This window comes from Lutra lutra, chromosome 3, assembly GCF_902655055.1.
Source record: "Lutra lutra chromosome 3, mLutLut1.2, whole genome shotgun sequence".
NCBI classification, from domain to species: Eukaryota; Metazoa; Chordata; class Mammalia; order Carnivora; family Mustelidae; genus Lutra; species Lutra lutra.
Genome location: NC_062280.1, coordinates 108381995 through 108401063, shown reverse-complemented (window position 1 = coordinate 108401063; position 19069 = coordinate 108381995). Strand labels below are relative to the sequence as shown.

Genomic DNA, 19069 nt, shown 5'->3' with positions numbered 1-19069 from the left:
CTCCAATGCTTCAGTGATCTTTACACTTACAATTTCATCTACATCAACAATTTTATCTTTTACAGGTAATTCCACATTTCATTATGAAGGGTGTTTTTTGTTCCACATTTAACATGTAAAATATATCATTCTCAGCGTCGAAGGGACTGTCCAGCAGAGTTTTTTTTTATTTTTTATTTTTTTAAGGTTTCATTTATTTGACAGAGAGAGAGATCACAAGTAGGCAGAGAGGCAGGCAGAGAGAGGGGGAAGCAGGCTCCCTGCTGAGCAGAGAGCCTGATGCGGGGCTCGATCCCAGGACCCTGAGATCATGACCTGAGTGAAAGGCAGAGGCTTAATTAACCCTCTGAGTCACCCAGGAGCCCCTCTGTAGACTTTAGACTTACACTTATTTTTCCCTTCTCTTTGCTGAAAGTTCTTGAAGATGTAATCTCACGACAACTGTCACATGAGAGCTTGATTTGTTAATTCATTTAGCTCAGGAGTGAGCAAAATGAAAGGAAATGGCTTTCTCTATGCTTTTGCCACAGTTAACATAGGATCGATTCATGATGATGTACTGATTAACTGCAACTCAACTTGGAATAAATTTACACTATTTTTGCCTTTTGGGGGGTTTGGTATTGTGGGGATGTGATGATCCTTCTCTACATTCATAACATGTTAGAATTTTTGTTTCAACTAGTTATGCCACGTATGGCTCCCTTGGAGCCCTCTCAATTTCCTGCTTTCTTTTCCTTTCTTTTCTTTTCTTTTTTTTTCACTGAATTTTTTTTAGGATAATTGTAGATCCACACGCAATTATAAGAAATAATACAGAGAGATCCTGTGTATCCCTTACCCAATTTCCTCCCATGGTAACATGCTGCAAAACTATAGTACAATATCATATCCAGAATGATGACTTTGATACATCCTCCAAATGGAACATTTACCTTACCAAAAAAGATCTACTATGTTGCTTTTTTATAACCATGCCTGTTTCTCTCTTGCCCCCACTCTTCCTCCTAAAACTCAGGAATCAGTTCTTCATTTCTATAATTTTGTCATTCCATAATGTTACATAAGTGAAATCATCTAATATGTAACATTTTTGTGTTTGTTTGTTTCACCCATCATAATTCTCAGCTTTACCAGATTCTTCCGTGTCACTAGTTGATCCCTTTTGATTGCTAAATAGTATCCCATGGTAGGGTGCACAACAGTTTAATTATTTACCCATTAAAGAACTGGGTGGTATTGTTTGGGGCTTTATGAATAAAGCTGCTATAAAGATTCATATTCAGGTTTTAGTGTGGACCACACATGTCTTCACTGATTTTGGTTAAAACCCTAGGAGTATAATTGATGGGTAGCAAGATAATTGCATGTTTAGTTTATTTATTTATTTATTTATTTATTTATTTATTTATTTATTTTTATTTTTTTTAAGAAATTGTCAACTGTTTTACAGAGGTGTATAATATATTAAATTCCCAATGATGGCTGCTGTCACTATTTTTATTTTAACCATTCTGATAAGTGTATAGTGATATCTCATTAAGGTTTTAATTTGCATTTCCCTAATGCCTAATGATGTTGAACATCTTTTCATGTGATTATTTTGTTAACTGTATATTCTTTTTAAGGAAATGTCCCTTCGTGTTTTCTGCCCATTTTTCAAAAGGAATTTTTTTTTTTGAGTTTTGAGGTTTTATACATTCTAGATAACATTCTTTTTTTGACATGTGGTTTGCAAATATTTTCTCTCATTCTGTAGCTTGTCTTTTCATCCTTGTTGTAGCGAGATATTTTGGAGGACAACAGTTTTTCATTTTTATGATGTTTGATCTTTCAATTTTTCCTTTATGGATCTTAATTTTGGTGACAAGTCTGAGAATTCTTTACCTAGACATATTTTATGAGTTTTTCTTCTATGTATATCTTTTTTTTTTTCAAGAGAATTAAGACTTTATTTTCTTGTTTCATAAATAAAGTTGTTTTAATTGGTTGTTTTTTAGTAATTAGTCAAAGAGACCAAATCCCGTTATTATTGTCTTCTTCGGACTCTTCCTGTACTTCAGCCTTGGCTGGGGCTGCTGTAGCAGCAGGTGCAGCAGTGGTGCCAGTAGCCACGGGGGAAGCAGCCACAAATGCAGATGGATCAGCCAAAAAGGCCTTGACCTTTTCAGCAAGTGGGAGGTGTAATCAGTCTCCACAGACAAAGCCAGAACCTGCTCATATGCATTGATGATAGAATGGGACACTAATGGAACAGCCGGGTACCCTATCTGCAGACATATGCTGGCAACATTGCAGACACCCTTCAGGAAATGACACAGCAGAGTTTCCTCCATGATGTCAAGCACTTCAGGGTTTGTAGATCCTGCCATTGCCAAACACTTGCTAATGATCAGCCCAAAGGAGAAGGGGGAGGTGTTCAGCATGTTCAGCAGTGTGGTTTTGCTGGCTCTTACTTGGTCTCCTGTCTTAATCAGCTGCACATCACTCAGGATTTCAATGGTGCCTCTGGAGATTTTAGTGGTGATGCCTAAAGCCTGGAATAAGTATGTCTTCTTGGGCCCCAGACCATGTTCAGGGCTGGCACAGTGACCTAACTTCGGGCTATGGCACCAGCATGGGTGGCCCTTGGCATCTTATTGGACAGCAGCATGTCCCTGATCTCAGTGAGGTCCACCTTGGTGAACACAAAGCCCACATTCTCCCAGATATGAGGTAACAGTTTTTCCAGATTTGGGTTGTTCTCCAGATGTCCTCAGATGGCATTGCACATCATGGTACTCTTGCCCATCAGCAGGACAGCATTACCGCAGAGGGACCTGATGATCTGTTGCATCTGTTTTGAACTCATATTGTCTGCTCCCACAATGAAGTACTTTGGATAATCATCCAAAAGTTGGATGTTCTTAAGGAAGTTGTTGGACTTCCAAGTCACCCTGTCTTCCCTGGGTATCATGATGTTGTGTCAGAGATTGCCACGCAGGGTTTCAAGACCACGCCACTCTCATGAGGATGCCTGGAGAGAGGAGGGCTCCCATGTATATCCTAATACTTTTATATTTTTATATTTTATATTTAAGTTTTTGATTCATTTTGAGTTGTTCTTTTTAATATTTAATACTTAGATCAAATCTTAGGGTTTGCCCACAAATGTTCAATTTTTCTAGTTTGCCCAATTTGTTTTTTGTAATTGTTGATAGTAGTCTCTTACAAGCATTTGTATTTCTTTCATATCAGTTGTAGATTCTCTTTTATCTTTTATTTCTAATTTTATTTCTTTAAGCCATCCCTCTCTGGGCTTTTTTGTTGTTGTTTATTTGTCAAAAAATACTATTGATCCATCTTATAGTTTCTATTTCATTTATTTTCTCTCTGATATTTATTATTTCCTTCTTTCTGCTAACTTAGGGCTTTGTTTGTTCACTTTTTTTCTAGTTCCTTGAGACTTACCATTAGAGTGTTTATTTGAAATGTTTTGTTGTTTTCTTGAGGTAAGCCATCATCATTATAAGCTTCTCTCTTTGAACTGCCTTTGCTCCATCCCACAGATTTTGATATGTCAAATTTCATCTGTCTCAAGTTTTTTATTGATTTCTCCTTTGATTTCTACTTTGACCCATTCATTTTTCAGTAGTATCCTATTTAATATCCATATATTTGTGATTTTTTTTTCCAGTTTTCTTCTTGTAATTGATTTCTAGATTCATATAATTATAGTTAGAAAAGATGCTTGATATGACAGCATCCTTCTATTTAATGAGATGTATTCTGGAGCCTTACATATGATCTGTCCTGGAGAATGTTCCATGTGTACTTGAGAAGAATGTCTAGTCTGCTGCTTCTTTTAGCCAGTCTTTAAGGACAGGCTTGCTATAGACAAAATATTTTAGAGTTCTTAAATTCATTTCTGAAGCACATGTTCATTGTATATAGAATTTATGTTAGTAGTATTTTTCTTTCAGCACTTGAAATATATTGTTCCATTTCCTTCTGGTTTCCATGATTTCTGATGAGAAATCATCCTTATTCTTATTGTTTTTTTCCTATGTAAGGTGCCATTCTTCTCAGGCTGCTTTCAAGGATTTTTCTTTATCTGTGACAGTCATAGGTTCAATTATAATGTGTCCTAGTATGATTTTGTACAAGTTTTCCATTTAGAATTTACTCAGCTTTTTGCATTTGAGGTTTATGACTGGGGTGGCTAATTTTATGTGTCAATTTGACTAGGCTAAGGGATGCCAAGGTAACTGGGAAAACATTATTGGCAGGCGGATCTGTGAGAGCATTTCCGGAAGAGATGAACAATTGAATAAGTAAACTGAGTAAGGAAGAAATGCCCACACCAATGTGAGTGAGCATTATCAAATCAACTAAGCCATAAAATAGTATGAAAAAGGTGAAGGAGGGTAAATAGTTTCTTCCTTTCTCCTTGAGCAAGGACATCCATCCTCTTCACCCCTTGGACATCAGCATTCCTGATGGTTAGGCCTTCAAACAAAGACTTACACCAATGGCCTTCTAGCTTCTTAGACCTCCAGTTCTCAGAGATTCACATGTTGTTTTTTGTTTGTTTGTTTGTTTTTGTTTTTGTTTTTCCCCCTGGATTTCATGCTGTTGGTCTCAGGACATTGGACTAAATCATATCACTGTCATTCTTGGTTATCTAGTTTTCCGAAAGCAAATGTGGGACTTCTTAGTCTCCATAACCATGGGAGACTATTCCTGTAATAAATCCCCATTTGTAATTATCTATCTATCTATCATCTATCTATCTATTATCTGTCTATAATCTGTTTATCTATCTGTCTTGTTAGTTCTGTTTCTTTGGAGAAACCTAACACCATGTCTTTCCAAATTTTGGACGTTGTCAGCTAATATTTCTTGGAGTACATATTTAGCCTTACTCCCTTTCTTTTTTCTTTAGGATCCTAAAATATGAATGGAGCATGTCCTTGAATCTCTGTGTTTTTCTTTAGTCTGATAGGTCTCTGTTGCTCAGCTTGTGTAATTTTTGTTTTTCTATCTTCTAACACACTGATGCTCTCCAATTATCCCCCCTACTGCTGCTGAGTTCACCCACTATGCGCTTTTTATTTTATTTATATATATATTTTTAAGTTTTAGATTTTCCATTTGGTGGTTCTTTATATCTTTTTATGTTTTTCTGAGAATTTTTATTTCATCTGTTAAGGCTTTCTTTTCTCATTCTGCTATTGAAACCATCCACTGAGATCTTTATTTTGGTCAATTTTAGTTCTACTATTTCCGTGTAGTTCTTTACATCTTCTACTTCTTTGTTGAAGCTTTATTTTTATTATTTTTTTTATTTGTAGCTTGTTCATATCTTCTCATTGAAGCATTTTTATTATGGATGCTTTAAAATCTTATTAGCTAATTCTAACATTGCTATCATCTTTGTATTGGCATTTGTTGATGGTCTTTTTCTCATTCAGCTGGAGAAATTCTTAGTTTTGGTATGAAAAAGAATTTTCTATTGAAACTTGGACATTTTATATTATTAAACTCCAAGTCTTGGGGCACCTGGATGGCTCAGTGGGTTAAACCTCTGCCTTTGGCTTGAGTCATGGTCTCAGGGTCCTGGGATCCAGACCTACATCAGGCTTTCTGCTCAACAGGGATCCTGCTTCCCCCTCTCTCTCTGCCTGCCTCTCTGCCTACTTGTGATCTCTCTCTCTCTCAAATAAATAAATAAAATCTTAAAAAAAGAAAAAAAACAACCTCTAAGTCTTGTTTACATCTTCTCTTTTAATTGGCTTTAGTGACACCATTCTAGAAGGGGAAAGGAGGAGGTGCTGTGTCATTACTGCCAGATGAAGTTAAAAACCTAGATTGTTCCTCAGCATTTGTTGATAACTAAGGAGGATGTTTCTGGTTAGTGCTTGGCTGTGTTTGGTCTTCTGCCCCTCCATGTGGTCACCACTAACACAGTGGTAAGAACAGCCTTGTTGTAAAGGCCATTTGGGCAACTGTAAACAACTTAGTTAGACCTCTTCTGATACCACCCCATTTAAGAAGGAAATGTGGACTTCATTATTGCAAAGAGGGGTAGAATTCCAGACACTTCACGTACTATTCATGTGTGTGTATGTTTTGTTTTGTTTTGTTTTGTTTTTATCTTTACCCTTTAGTTTCCTTATATTTGCTTTTATGTATAATGTTCAGGATTTTAAGTTGTACTTTGTGGAAAGAATAAGGAAAAGTATGTCTACTCTCCCTTCCCATAAGCAGAAATACTGTTTCCTTTTAAAAGAGTATATGGATATAAGCATAATTTATTTTTTAAGTTGGAAGATTGAGCTTATCTTTTTTCTTCAAATTTTAAAAATGAATGAGTGAAGTAGAATGTGGAAAACATAAGGTTTGGGAAAGTCAAATGCTGCTGCAATTTTTACTCTGCCACTTTTACACTATGTAAACTCAGCAATTAATTTCCTCAAGTTTTAGTTTTCTCATATGTATATATGAGGAAAAATGAAAGTAAGAAACAACACTTTTTAATGTTATCTTTAATGTTGAGATAATCCTCTGTAAAATATCTGGCATGTGGTACAAAAGGCTCATCTAATAATTTTCATAATGTTAAAATTTGGGATGCCTGGTCTCTCAGTTGTTTAAGCATCTGCCTTTGGCTCAGGTCATGATCCAGGGTCATGGGATCAAGTCCCCCATCAGGCTCCTTGCTCAGCGGGGAGCCTGCTTCTCACTGTGACTGCTATTCCATTTGCTTGTACTCTCTTTCTCTGACAAATAAACAAATAAATTCTTTTAAAAATTGTTAAATTTTTCATTTAAATGAAAACAAAAATTAGTCCCTCCAAAACAGAGTGTACTTCTTTTTTTCACATTTCCAAATTAATTTTTCCCGTGTAATATTGGTGATTGTGTGATTTCTGTTGTTTCCTTTATTTCATTACAATATTCAAAAGAAAGTGTTAAAATGTAGATATTACTTTACCTAATTATAATTTTATTAAATAATAGATGCCCAAATTAAATTTCTTTGAGCAGTTATAAACTGTTGAGAATTTATAATTTACTTTGAGATGGAATATTGACTTTTTTTGTGTGTGTGTGTGTGTGATTTCTTTTTTTTTTTAATTTATTTTCAGTGTACCAGAATTCATTGTTTATGCACCACACCCAGTCCTCCATGCAATACATGCCCTCCATAATACCCACCACTAGGCTCCCCCAACCTCCCCCCCACGCCCCTTCAAAACCCTCAGATTGTTTTCCAGAGTCCATAGTCTCTCATGGTTCATCTCCCCCTCCAATTTCCCACAACTCCCTTCTCCTCTCCATCTCCCCATGTCCTCCATGTTATTTGTTATGCTCCACAAATAAATAAAACCATATGATAATTGACTCTCTGCTTGACTTATTTCACTCAGCATAATCTCTTCCAGTCCTGTCCATGTTGCTACAAAAGTTGGGTATTCATCCTTTTTGATGGAGGTATAATACTCCATTGTATATATGGACCATATCTTCTTTATCCATTCGTTTGTTGAAGGGCATCTTGTCTCTTTCCACAGTTTGGCAACTGTGGCCATTGCTGTTATGAACATTGGGGTACAGATGGCCCTTCTTTTCACTACATCTGTATCTTTTTGGTAAATACCCAGTAGTGCAATTGCAGGGTCATAGAGAATCTCTGTTTTAAATTTCTTAAGGAATCTCCACACTGTTCTCCAAATTGGCTGCACCAACTTGCATTCCCACCATAGTGTAAGAGGGTTCCCCTTTCTCCACATCCTCTCCAACACACGTTGTTTCCTGTCTTGCTAATGTTGGCCATTCTAACTGGGAAAATGTGGGATCTCAATGTGGTTTTAATTAGAATCTCCCTGATGGCTAGTGGTGATGAACATTTTTCATGTGTCTGATAGCCATTTGTTTGTCTTCATTGGAGAAGTGTCTGTTCATATCTTCTGCCCATTTTTTGACATGATTATCTGTTTTGTGTGTGTTGAGTTTGAGAAGTTCTTTATAGATCCTGGATATCAGCCTTTTGTCTGTAGTGTCATTTGTGAATATCTTCTCCCATTCCCTGGGATGCCTCTTTGTTTTGTTGACTGTTTCCTTTGCTGTGCAGAAGCTTTTGATCTTGATGAAGTCCCAAAAGTCCATTTTTGCTTTTGTTTCATTTGCCTTTGGAGACTTATCTTGAAAAAAGTTGCTATGGCTGATGTCGAAGAGGTTACTGCCTATGTTCTCCTCCAGGATTCTGATGGATTCCTGTCTCATGTTGAGGTCTTTTGTCCATTTTGAGTTTATCTTTGTGTATGGTGTAAGAAAATGGTCAAGTTTCATTCTTCTACATATAGCTATCCAATTTTCCCAGCACCATTTCTTGAAGAGACTGTCTTTTTTCCACTGTACATTTTTTCCAGCTTTGTTAAAGATTATTTGACCATAGAGTTGAGGGTCCATATCTGGGCTCTCTACTTTGTTCCACTAGTCTATGTGTCTGTTTTTATGCCATTACCATGCTGTCTTGGTGATCACGGCTTTGTAGTAAAGCTTGAAATCAGGTAACATGATGCCACCAGTTTTGTTTTTCTTTTCAACATTTCCTTAGCAATTCGGGGTTCTCTTCTGATTCCATACAAATTTTAGGATTATTTGCTCCAGCTCTTTGAAAAATACCGGTGGAATTTTGATTGGAATGTCATTAAAAGTGTAGATTGTTCTAAGCAGTATAGACATTTTAACAATGTTTATTCTTCCAATCCAAAAACATGGAAAGGTCTTCCATCTTTTTGTGTTTTCTTTGATTTCTTTCATAAGCATTCTGTAGTTCCTCGTGTACAGATCCTTTACCTCTTTGGTTAGGTTTATTCCCAGGTATCTTATGGTTCTTGGTACTATAGTAAATGGAATCGATTCTCTCATTTCCCTTTCTGTATTTTCATTGTTAATGTATAAGAAAGCAATTGATTTCTGTACATTGACTTTGTATCCTTCCACATTACTGAATTGCTGTATGAGTTCTAGTAGTTTGGGGGTGGAGTCTTTTGGGTTTTCCATATAAAGAATCATGTCATCTGCAAAGAGAGAGAGTTTGACTTCATTGCCAATTTGGATACCTTTTATTTCTCTTTGTTGTCTGATTGCTGTTGCTAGGACTTCTAATACTATGTTGAACAAGAGTGGTGAGAGTGGGCATCCTTGTCGTGTTCCTGATCTCAACGGGAAGGCTGCAAGCTTTTTCCCATTGAGGATGATATTTGCTGTTGGTCTTTCATAGATAGATTTTATGAAGTTCAGAAATGTTACCTCTATCCCTATACTTTGAAGCGTTTTAATCAGGAACGGATGCTGGATTTTCTCCAATGTTTTTGTGGCATCAATTGAGAGGACTATGTGGTTCTTCTCTCTTCTTATTGACTTGTTCTATCACGTTGATTGATTTGTGAAGGTTGAGCCATCCTTGCAACCCAGGGATGAATCCCATCTGGTCATGGTAGATAATCTTTTTAATGTGCTGTTGGATCCTATTAGCTAGGATCTTGTTGAGAATCTTAGCATCCATATTCATCAGGGATATTGGGCAGAAATTCTCCTTTTTGGTGGGGTCTTTGCCTGATTTGGGGATCAGGGTAATGCTGGCTTCATAGAAAGAGTCTGGAAGTTTTCCTTCTGCTTCAATTTTTTGAAACAGCTTCAGGCGAATAGGCATTATTTCTTCTTTGAAAGTTTGGTAGAATTCCCCAGGGAATCTGTCAGGTCCTGGGCTCTTGTTTTTTGGGAGGTTTTTGATCACTACTTCAATCTCATTACTAGATATAGGTCTATTCAGGTTGTCAATTTCTTCATGGTTCAATTTTGGAAGTTTATAGTTTTCCAGGAATGTGTCCATTTCTTCTAGTTTATTATCTTATTGGCATATAACTGTTGATAATAACTTCTGATGATTGTTTCTATTTCCTTGTTGTTAGTTGTGATCTCTCCCTTTTCATTCATAATTTTATTAATTTGGGCCTTTCTGTCTTTTCTTTTGGATTAGTTTGGCCAATGGTTTATCGATCTTATTGATTCTTTCAAAAAACCAGCTTCTAGTTTCATTGATGCTTTATATTGTATCTCTAGTTTCTATCTCATTGATCTCTGCTCTAATCTTGATTATTCCCCTTCTTGTGTGTGGAGTCTTAATTTGTTGTTGATTCTCTAATTCTTTTTTTTTTTTAATTTTTATTTTTTTCAGCATAACAGTATTCATTATTTTTGCACCACACCCAGTGCTCCATGCAATCCGTGCCCTCTACAATACCCACCACCTGGTGCCCCCAACCTCCCACCCCCCACCCCTTCAAAATTCTCAGATCGTTTTTCAGAGTCCATAGTCTCTCATGGTTCACCTCCCCTTCCAATTTCCCTCAACTCCCTTCTCCTCTCCATCTCCCCTTGTCCTCCATGCTATTTGTTATGCTCCACAAATAAGTGAAACCATATGATAATTGACTCTTTCTGCTTGACTTATTTCACTCAGCATAATCTCTTCCAGTCCCATCCATGTTGCTACAACTCTTGGGTACTCATCCTTTCTTTCTTTCTTTTTTTTTTTTTTTTTACAGCTTTATAAACATATATTTTTATCCCCAGGGGTACAGGTCTGCGAATCGCCAGGTTTACACACTTCACAACACTCACCATAGCACATACCCTCCCCAATATCCATAACCCCACCCCCTCTCCCAATCCCCTCCCCCCATCAACCCTCAGTTTGTTTTGTGAGATTAAGAGTCACTTATGGTTTGTCTCCCTCCCAATCCCATCTTGTTTCATTTACTCTTCTCCTACCCCCTCAACCCCCCATCTTGCATCTCCTCTCCCTCATATCAGGGAGATCATATGATAGTTGTCTTTCTCCGATTGACTTATTTCGCTAAGCATGATACCCTCTAGTTCCATCCACGTCAGTCGCAAATGGCAAGATTTCATTTCTTTTGATGGCTGCATAGTATTCCATTGTGTATATATACCACATCTTCTTTATCCATTCGTCTGTTGATGGACATCTAGGTTCTTTCCATAGTTTGGCTATTGTAGACATTGCTGCTATAAACATTCGGGTGCATGTGCCCCTTCGGATCACTATGTTTGTATCTTTAGGGTAAATACCCAGCAGTGCAATTGCAGGGTCATAGGGTAGTTCTATTTTCAACATTTTGAGGAACCTCCATGCTGTTTTCCAGAGTGGTTGCACCAGCTTGCATTCCCACCAACAGTGTAGGAGGGTTCCCCTTTCTCCGCATCCTCGCCAGCATCTGTCATTTCCTGACTTGTTCATTTTAGCCATTCTGACTGGTGTGAGGTGATATCTCATGGTGGTTTTGATTTGTATTTCCCTGATGCCGAGTGATATGGAGCACTTTTTCATGTGTCTGTTGGCCATCTGGATGTCTTCTTGGCAGAAATGTCTGTTCATGTCCTCTGCCCATTTCTTGATTGGATTATTTGTTCTTTGGGTGTTGAGTTTGCTAAGTTCTTTATAGATTTTGGACACTAGCCCTTTATCTGATATGTCATTTGCAAATATCTTCTCCCATTCTGTCAGTTGTCTTTTGGTTTTGTTCACTGTTTCCTTTGCTGTGCAAAAGCTTTTGATCTTGATGAAATCCCAAAAGTTCATTTTTGCCCTTGCTTCCCTTGCCTTTGGTGATGTTCCTAGGAAGATGTTGCTGCGGCTGACGTCGAAGAGGTTGCTGCCTGTGTTCTCCTTGAGGATTTTGATGGATTCCTTTCTCACATTGAGATCCTTCATCCATTTTGAGTCTATTTTCGTGTGTGGTGTAAGGAAATGATCCAATTTCATTTTTCTGCATGTGGCTGTCCAATTTTCCCAACACCATTTATTGAAGAGGCTGTCTTTGTTCCATTGGACATTCTTTCCTGCTTTGTCGAAGATAAGTTGACCATAGAGTTGAGGGTCCATTTCTGGGCTCTCTATTCTGTTCCATTGATCTATGTGTCTGTTTTTGTGCCAGTACCATGCTGTCTTGATGATGACAGCTTTGTAATAGAGCTTGAAGTCCGGAATTGTGATGCCACCAACTTTGGCTTTCTTTTTCAATATTCCTTTGGCTATTCGAGGTCTTTTCTGGTTCCATATAAATTTTAGGATTATTTGTTCCATTTCTTTGAAAAAAATGGATGGTACTTTGATAGGAATTGCATTAAATGTGTAGATTGCTTTAGGTAGCATAGACATTTTCACTATATTTATTCTTCCAATCCAGGAGCATGGAACATTTTTCCATTTCTTTGTGTCTTCCTCAATTTCTTTCATGAGTACTTTATAGTTTTCTGAGTATAGATTCTTAGTCTCTTTGGTTAGGTTTATTCCTAGGTATCTTATAGTTTTGGGTGCAATTGTAAATGGGATGGACTCCTTAATTTCTCTTTCTTCTGTCTTGTTGTTGGTGTAGAGAAATGCAACGGATTTCTGTGCATTGATTTTATATCCTGACACTTTACTGAATTCCTGTACAAGTTCTAGCAGTTTTGGAGTGGAGTCTTTTGGGTTTTCCACATAGAGTATCATATCATCTGCGAAGAGTGATAGTTTGACTTCTTCTTTGCCGATTTGGAGACCTTTAATTTCCTTTTGTTGTCTGATTGCTGAGGCTAGGACTTCTAGTACTATGTTGAATAGCAGTGGTGATAACGGACATCCCTGCCGTGTTCCTGACCTTAGCGGAAAAGCTTTCAGTTTTTCTCCATTGAGAATGATATTTGCGGTGGGTTTTTCATAGATGGCTTTGATAATATTGAGGTATGTGCCGTCTATCCCTACACTTTGAATTGTTTTGATCAGGAAGGGATGTGGCACTTTGTCAAATGCTTTTTCAGCATCTATTAAGATTATCATATAGTTCTTGTTCTTTCTTTTATTAAAGTATTGTATCACATTGATTGATTTGCAGATGTTGAACCAACCTTGGAGCCCTGGAATAAATCCCACTTGGTTGTGTGAATAATCCTTTTAATGTACTGTTGGATCCTATTGGCTAGTATTTTGTTGAGGATTTTTGCATCAATATTCATCAAGGATATTGGTCTGTAATTCTGTTTTTTGATGGGATCCTTGTCTGGTTTTAGGATCAAGGTGATGCTGGTCTCATAAAATGAGTTTGGAAGTTTTCCTTCCATTTCTATTTTTTGGAACAGTTTCAGGAGAATAGGTATTAATTCTTCTTTAAATGTTTGGTAGAATTCCCCTGGGAACGCATCTGGCCCTGGGCTTTTGTTTTGAGATTTCTGATGACTGTTTCAATCTCCTTACTGGTTATAGGTCTGTTCAGGTTTTCTATTTCTTCCCGGTTCAGTTGTGGTAGTTTATATGTCTCTAGGAATGCATCCATTTCTTCCAGATTGTCAAATTTGTTGCCATAGATTTATTCATAATATGTTCTCATAATTGTTTGTATTTCTTTGGTGTTAGCAGTGGTCTCTCCTCTTTCATTCATGATTTTATTTATTTGGGTCCTTTCTCTTTTCTTTTTGATAAGTCTGGCCAGGGGTTTATCAATCTTATTAATTCTTTCAAAGAACCAGCTGCTAGTTTCGTTGATTTGTTCTATTGTTTTTTTGGTTTCTATTTCATTGATTTCTGCTTTGATCTTTATGATTTCTCTTCTCCTGCTGGGTTTAGGCTTTCTTTGTTGTTCTTTCTTTAGCTTCTTTAGGTGTAGGTTTAGGTTGTGTATTTGAGACCTTTCTTGTTTCTTGAGAAAGGCTTGTACTGCTATATATTTTCCTCTCAGAACTCTCTTTGCTGTGTCCCACAGATTTTGAACAGTTGTGTTTTCATTATCATATGTTTCCATGATTTTTTTTTTCAATTCTTCCTTAATTTTTTGGTTGATCCTTTCATTCTTTAGAAGGATGGTGTTTATTCTCCATGTATGTTGGTTCTTTCCAAATTTCCTCTTGTGATTCAGTTCTAGCTTCAGAACATTGTTATGTGAAAATATGCAGGAATGATCCCAATCTTTTGATACCAGTTGAGACTTGATTTGTGACCCAGGATGTGATCTATTCTGGAGAATGTTCCATGTGCACTGGGGAAGAATGTGTATTCCGTTGCTTTGGGATGAAATGTTCTAAATATATCTGTGATGTCCATCTGGTCCAGTGTGTCATTTAAGGCCTTTTTTTCCGTGTTGATCTTTTGCTTGGATGATCTGTCCATTTCAGTGAGGTGTTAAAGTCCCCTACTATTATTGTATTATTGTCGATGTGTTTCTTAGATTTTGTTATTAATTGGTTTATATAGTTGGCTGTTCCCATGTTAGGGGCATAGATATTTAAAATTGTTAGATCTTCTTGTTAGACAGACCCTGAGTATGATATAGTGTCCTTCCTCATCTCTTATTATAGTCTTTGGCTTAAAATCTAATTGATCTGATATAAGGATTGCCACCCCAGCCTTCTTCTGATGTCCATTAGCATGGTAAATTCTTTTCCACCCCTTTAAGTCTGGAGGTGTCTGTGGGTTAAAATGAGTTTTTTAGACAGCATATTAATGGGTTTTGTTTTTTTGATCCATTCTGATACCCCGGGTCTTTTGATCGGGGCATTTAGCCCATTAACATCAGGGTAACTATTGAGAGATATGAGTTTAGTGCCATTGTATTGCCTTTTGTCACATTGTAAGGTGACTGTTACTGTTCCTTTCTGATCTACTACTTTTAGGCTCTCTCTTTGCTTAAAGGACCCCTTTCAATATTTCCTGTAGAGCTGGTTTGGTGTTTGCAAATTCTCTCAGTTTTTGTTTGTCCTGGAAGCTTTTAATATCTCCTTCTATTTTCAATGATAGCCTAGCTGGATATAGTATTCTTGGCTGCATGTTTTTCTTGTTTAGTGCTCTGAATATATCATGCCAGTTCTTTCTGACCTGCCAGGTCTCTGTGGATGAGTCTGCTGCCAATCTAATATTTTTACCATTGTACGCTACAGACTTCCTTTCCTGGGCTGCTTTCAGGATTTTCTCTTTGTTGCTAAGACTTGTAAATTTTACTATTAGGTGACGCGGCGTTGGACCTATTCTTACTGGTTTTGCGGGGAGTTCTCTGCACCTCCTGGATTTTGATGCTTGTTCCCTTTGCCATATTAGGGAAATTCTCTACAATAATTCTCTCCAATATACCTTCTACTCTCCTCTCTCTTTCTTCTTCTTCTGGAATCCCAATTATTCTAATGTTGTTTCTTCTTATGGTGTCATTTATCTCTCGAATTCTCCCCTCATGGTCCAGTGTTTGTCTCTCTTTTGCTCAGCTTCTTTATTCTTTGTCATTTGGTCTTCTATATCACTAATTCTTTCTTCTGCCTCATTTATCCTAGCAATAAGAGCCTCCACTTTTGATTGCACCTCATTAATAGCTTTTTTGGATTTCAACTTGGTTAGATTTTAGTTGTTTTATGTCTCCAGGAAGGGCTTTTATCTCTCCAGAGAGGGTTTCTCTAATAACTTCCATGCCTTTTTCGAGCTTGGCTAGAACCTTGAGAATCATCATTCTGAACTCTAGATCTGCCATATTACGAATGTCCGTATTGATTATGTCCCTAGCCTTTGGTATTGCCTCTTGTTCTTTTTTTTAGTGGTGAGTTTTTCCACCTTGTCATTTTGTCCAGATAAGAATATATAAAGGAGCAAATAAAGTACTAAAACGGTGGCAAAGACCCCAGGAAAATGTGCTTTAGCCAAATCAGAAGAGATCCCCAATCATGGGGGGAGAAAGGGGATAAAAAGAAGTTCAGAAAATAAAATTAAAAAAAAAAAAAGAAAACAAATTTAAAAAAATATAAAAAAGAAAAAATATATATATTAGTCTGGTGACTAGAACAGGGTCACCCACTTAATTTGGGGAGTATTTTGGTCTCTTAGAAGAAACTACCTCACAAAATTTTAAGGAATGAAAAACATATATAAGTTAAACACAATGAAGGGATGGAATATCCCTATAAAGATGAAAAAAATTTTTTTAAATTTCTAAAAAAGGAGTTGATAAAATAAGTTAGTTGGGAGAAGAAAGAAAAATAAAGTGGAGCAATTTTGCTTGGGCTGAAGACTAGAACAAGCCTGGAGCTAGATTTAGGGCATATTTTGATCTCTTAGAAGAAGTTGTACCCCAAATTTTTTAGAAGAAAAAACCTTATGTGTATTCAAAAAATAAAGTTAGATACAATGAAGGATAAAATATGAGTATGATAATGAAGGTTCAAAAAAGATTACTATTTATTTTTTTATGAAAGTTATTGTTAAGATAAACTGTTTAAAAAACGTTCAAAGAGAAATGGGTAAAAGTTAAAAAAAATTTAGAAGAAGAAAAAAATAAAATTAAAAAAAACTAAATTAACTGCAAGACTAAGGAATCATGGGAAGAAAGCCATGAGTTCCATGCTTTGCTTTCTCCTTCTCTTGATTCTGCTGTTCTCCTTAGTACATGAACTTGGTCTTGGCTGGATTTCTTGTTGATCTTCTGGGGGAGGGGCCTGTTGTAGTGATTCTCCAGTGTCTTTGCCCCAGGCGGAATTGCACCCCCTTACCCCCGGTCTGGGCTAAGTAATCCGCTCAGGTTCACTTTTGGGAGCTTTTGTTCCCTGAACACTTCCTGTAGAGTTCTGGAGGACAGGAATGATGGCAGTCTCCCGATCTCTGGCCCAGAGGAGCCGAGAGCTCAGGTCCCCACTCCTCAGTGCACCCTCAGAGACAAGCCCTCAATCACTCCCATGTCCCTGGCCTCTGGTCATGCTCCGAGCTCACCCTGCCTGTGACCAGTTCAAGGTAACCCCAAGCTGAGAGCTCACTCCTTGGCTCCGTCTCTGTATCCGGCTTTCCTGCTCTAATACCTGTGAGCTCTGCAACACTGAGACACCCCCGATCCTTCTGTGATCCTGTGGGACCAGGGGCCATGCTGACCCCCCATTTGCTTCACCCCAGTTTAGCCTCTGGAGCAATGTCCCTCCATGAAGCAGACTTTTAAAAGTCCTGATTTTGTGTTCCATTGCTCCACCGCTTGCTGGGAGTCAGCCCGTTGCTTTGGAATCACTTCTCCACCAGTCCTACCTTTCAGAAAGTAGTCGATTTTCTGTTTCTAGAATTGTTGCTGTTCTTCTCTTCAATCTCCTGTTGGATTTGTAGATGTTCACACTGGATTGATAAGCTATCTAGCTGATCTCCTGCTACCTGATGTAGTCTCAGCCTGCTACTTCTCTGCCATCTTAGGACATTCCAAATTGTTTCTTTCTTAATAATTCAGTCTTGGTAGGTTGTATGTTTCTAGGAATGTATCCATTTATTATAGGTTGTCCAATTTTCTGGTGTATAATTGTCCAAAGTCATCTCATGATTCTTTGAATTTCTGTAGTATCATTTGCAACATCTCTTTAAAATTACAGGCCTAGGTGGTCAATTCATTCATGGCAAAGGAGCCAAGAATATGCAATGGGGAAAGGATAATCTATTCCATAAATAATGCTGGAGAAACTGGGCAGCCACATGCAAAATAATGAAACTGCACATCTCTCTTCTAACATACACAAATACTAAATCAAAATAAATTGAAGACCTAAATTTATGACCTTAAAATATAAAACTCCTAGAAGCAATCATAAGGGGTAAGTTCCTGAACACCAATCTTGACCATGAATTTTTTTCTTTATTGATTTGACACCAAAAGCAAGGGCAACAACAGCAAAAATAATAAAGCAGGACTACATCAAATGATAGCTATAGCTAAAGAAAATTGTCAAGAAAATAAAAGGCATCCTATGGAATTGGAGAAAATATTTGCAAAGCATACATCTAATAAAAGGATAACATCTGAAATATACACAGAACTCATACAACTCAATAACAAAAATACAATCAGATTTAAAAGTGGGTAGAGAAACTGAATGTTCATTTTTTTCAAAGACATACAGATGGCCCACAGATACTGAAAGGTCTTCAACAGCACTAATCATCTAGGAAATGCAAATCAAAACCACATTGAGATATCACTTCAATTAAAATTGTTAAAAATTGTTACCAAAAATACAAGAGATGGCAAATGTTGATGAGGATATGGAGATAAGGGAACACTTGTGCCTTCATTATGGGAATGTAAATTGGTGCAGTAACTATGGATAAGAGTATGGAGGTTCCGCAAGAATTTAAAGATAGAATTGCCATGCAATCCAACAATCCCACTTTGGGGTACTTATCCAAAAAAAAAAAAAAATCTTGAAAAAATATCTGCAGTCCTATGTTCGTTGCAGTATTATTTACAAAAGCTACAGAAGTAACCTGAGAGTGCATCAATAAATGAATGGATAAAGAAAAGTGAGATACACACACACACACACACACACACACACACACACAACAGGAATATTACTCAGTCATTAAAAAGAAGGAAATTCTGCCATTTGTGAAAATATGGATGGACCTGGAGGACAATATACTAAGTAAAATAAGCTGCACAGATAAAGATAAATGCTGTATGGTATCACTTATATATGGAATCTAAATAAAAATCAAAACTCTTAGTTTACTAAGAAACAGAGTAGAAAAGCGATTGCCAGGGACTGGGAGATGAGGAAAATAGGAAGAGGTCAGGAAAAGTTACAAACTTTCAGGTACAAAATGAATATGGTCTGAAGATCTAATTTATAGTATGGTGACAGTAGTTAGTAGCACTGAATCATACAAGTGAAATTTGTTACTAGAGTAGAATTTAAATGTTCTACACAGAGACAGAAGAGTAATATGTGAGATGATGAATGTGATCATTAACTAGATAGGAAGAATCCTTATACAATTGATATGTATATCAAATCATCACTGTGTACTCTTTAGACTTCTTATAATTTTGTCAATTATACCTCGCACATAATTGTACCTTCTCTTTAGTTTTAAATATATAAAGCAAATACAAATAACAAAGAGTTTTAGTGGCAAACTCAAGAAAGGGAAAAAGAAAAGAAGAAAAAGTGCAGTGGACAATACACATTTCATTGGACATTTTAGTGTTGGGATACCCCCCTTGGTATATTTTCA

At 37.0% G+C, this 19069-nt stretch overlaps 1 pseudogene; it reads right to left on the bottom strand.

Annotated features, from left to right (window-relative positions):
* Positions 1–2003: 2003 nt before the first annotated feature.
* On the bottom strand, positions 2004–2956 carry LOC125095587 (60S acidic ribosomal protein P0-like; annotated as a pseudogene).
* Between the last annotated feature and the right edge of the window lie 16113 nt (positions 2957–19069).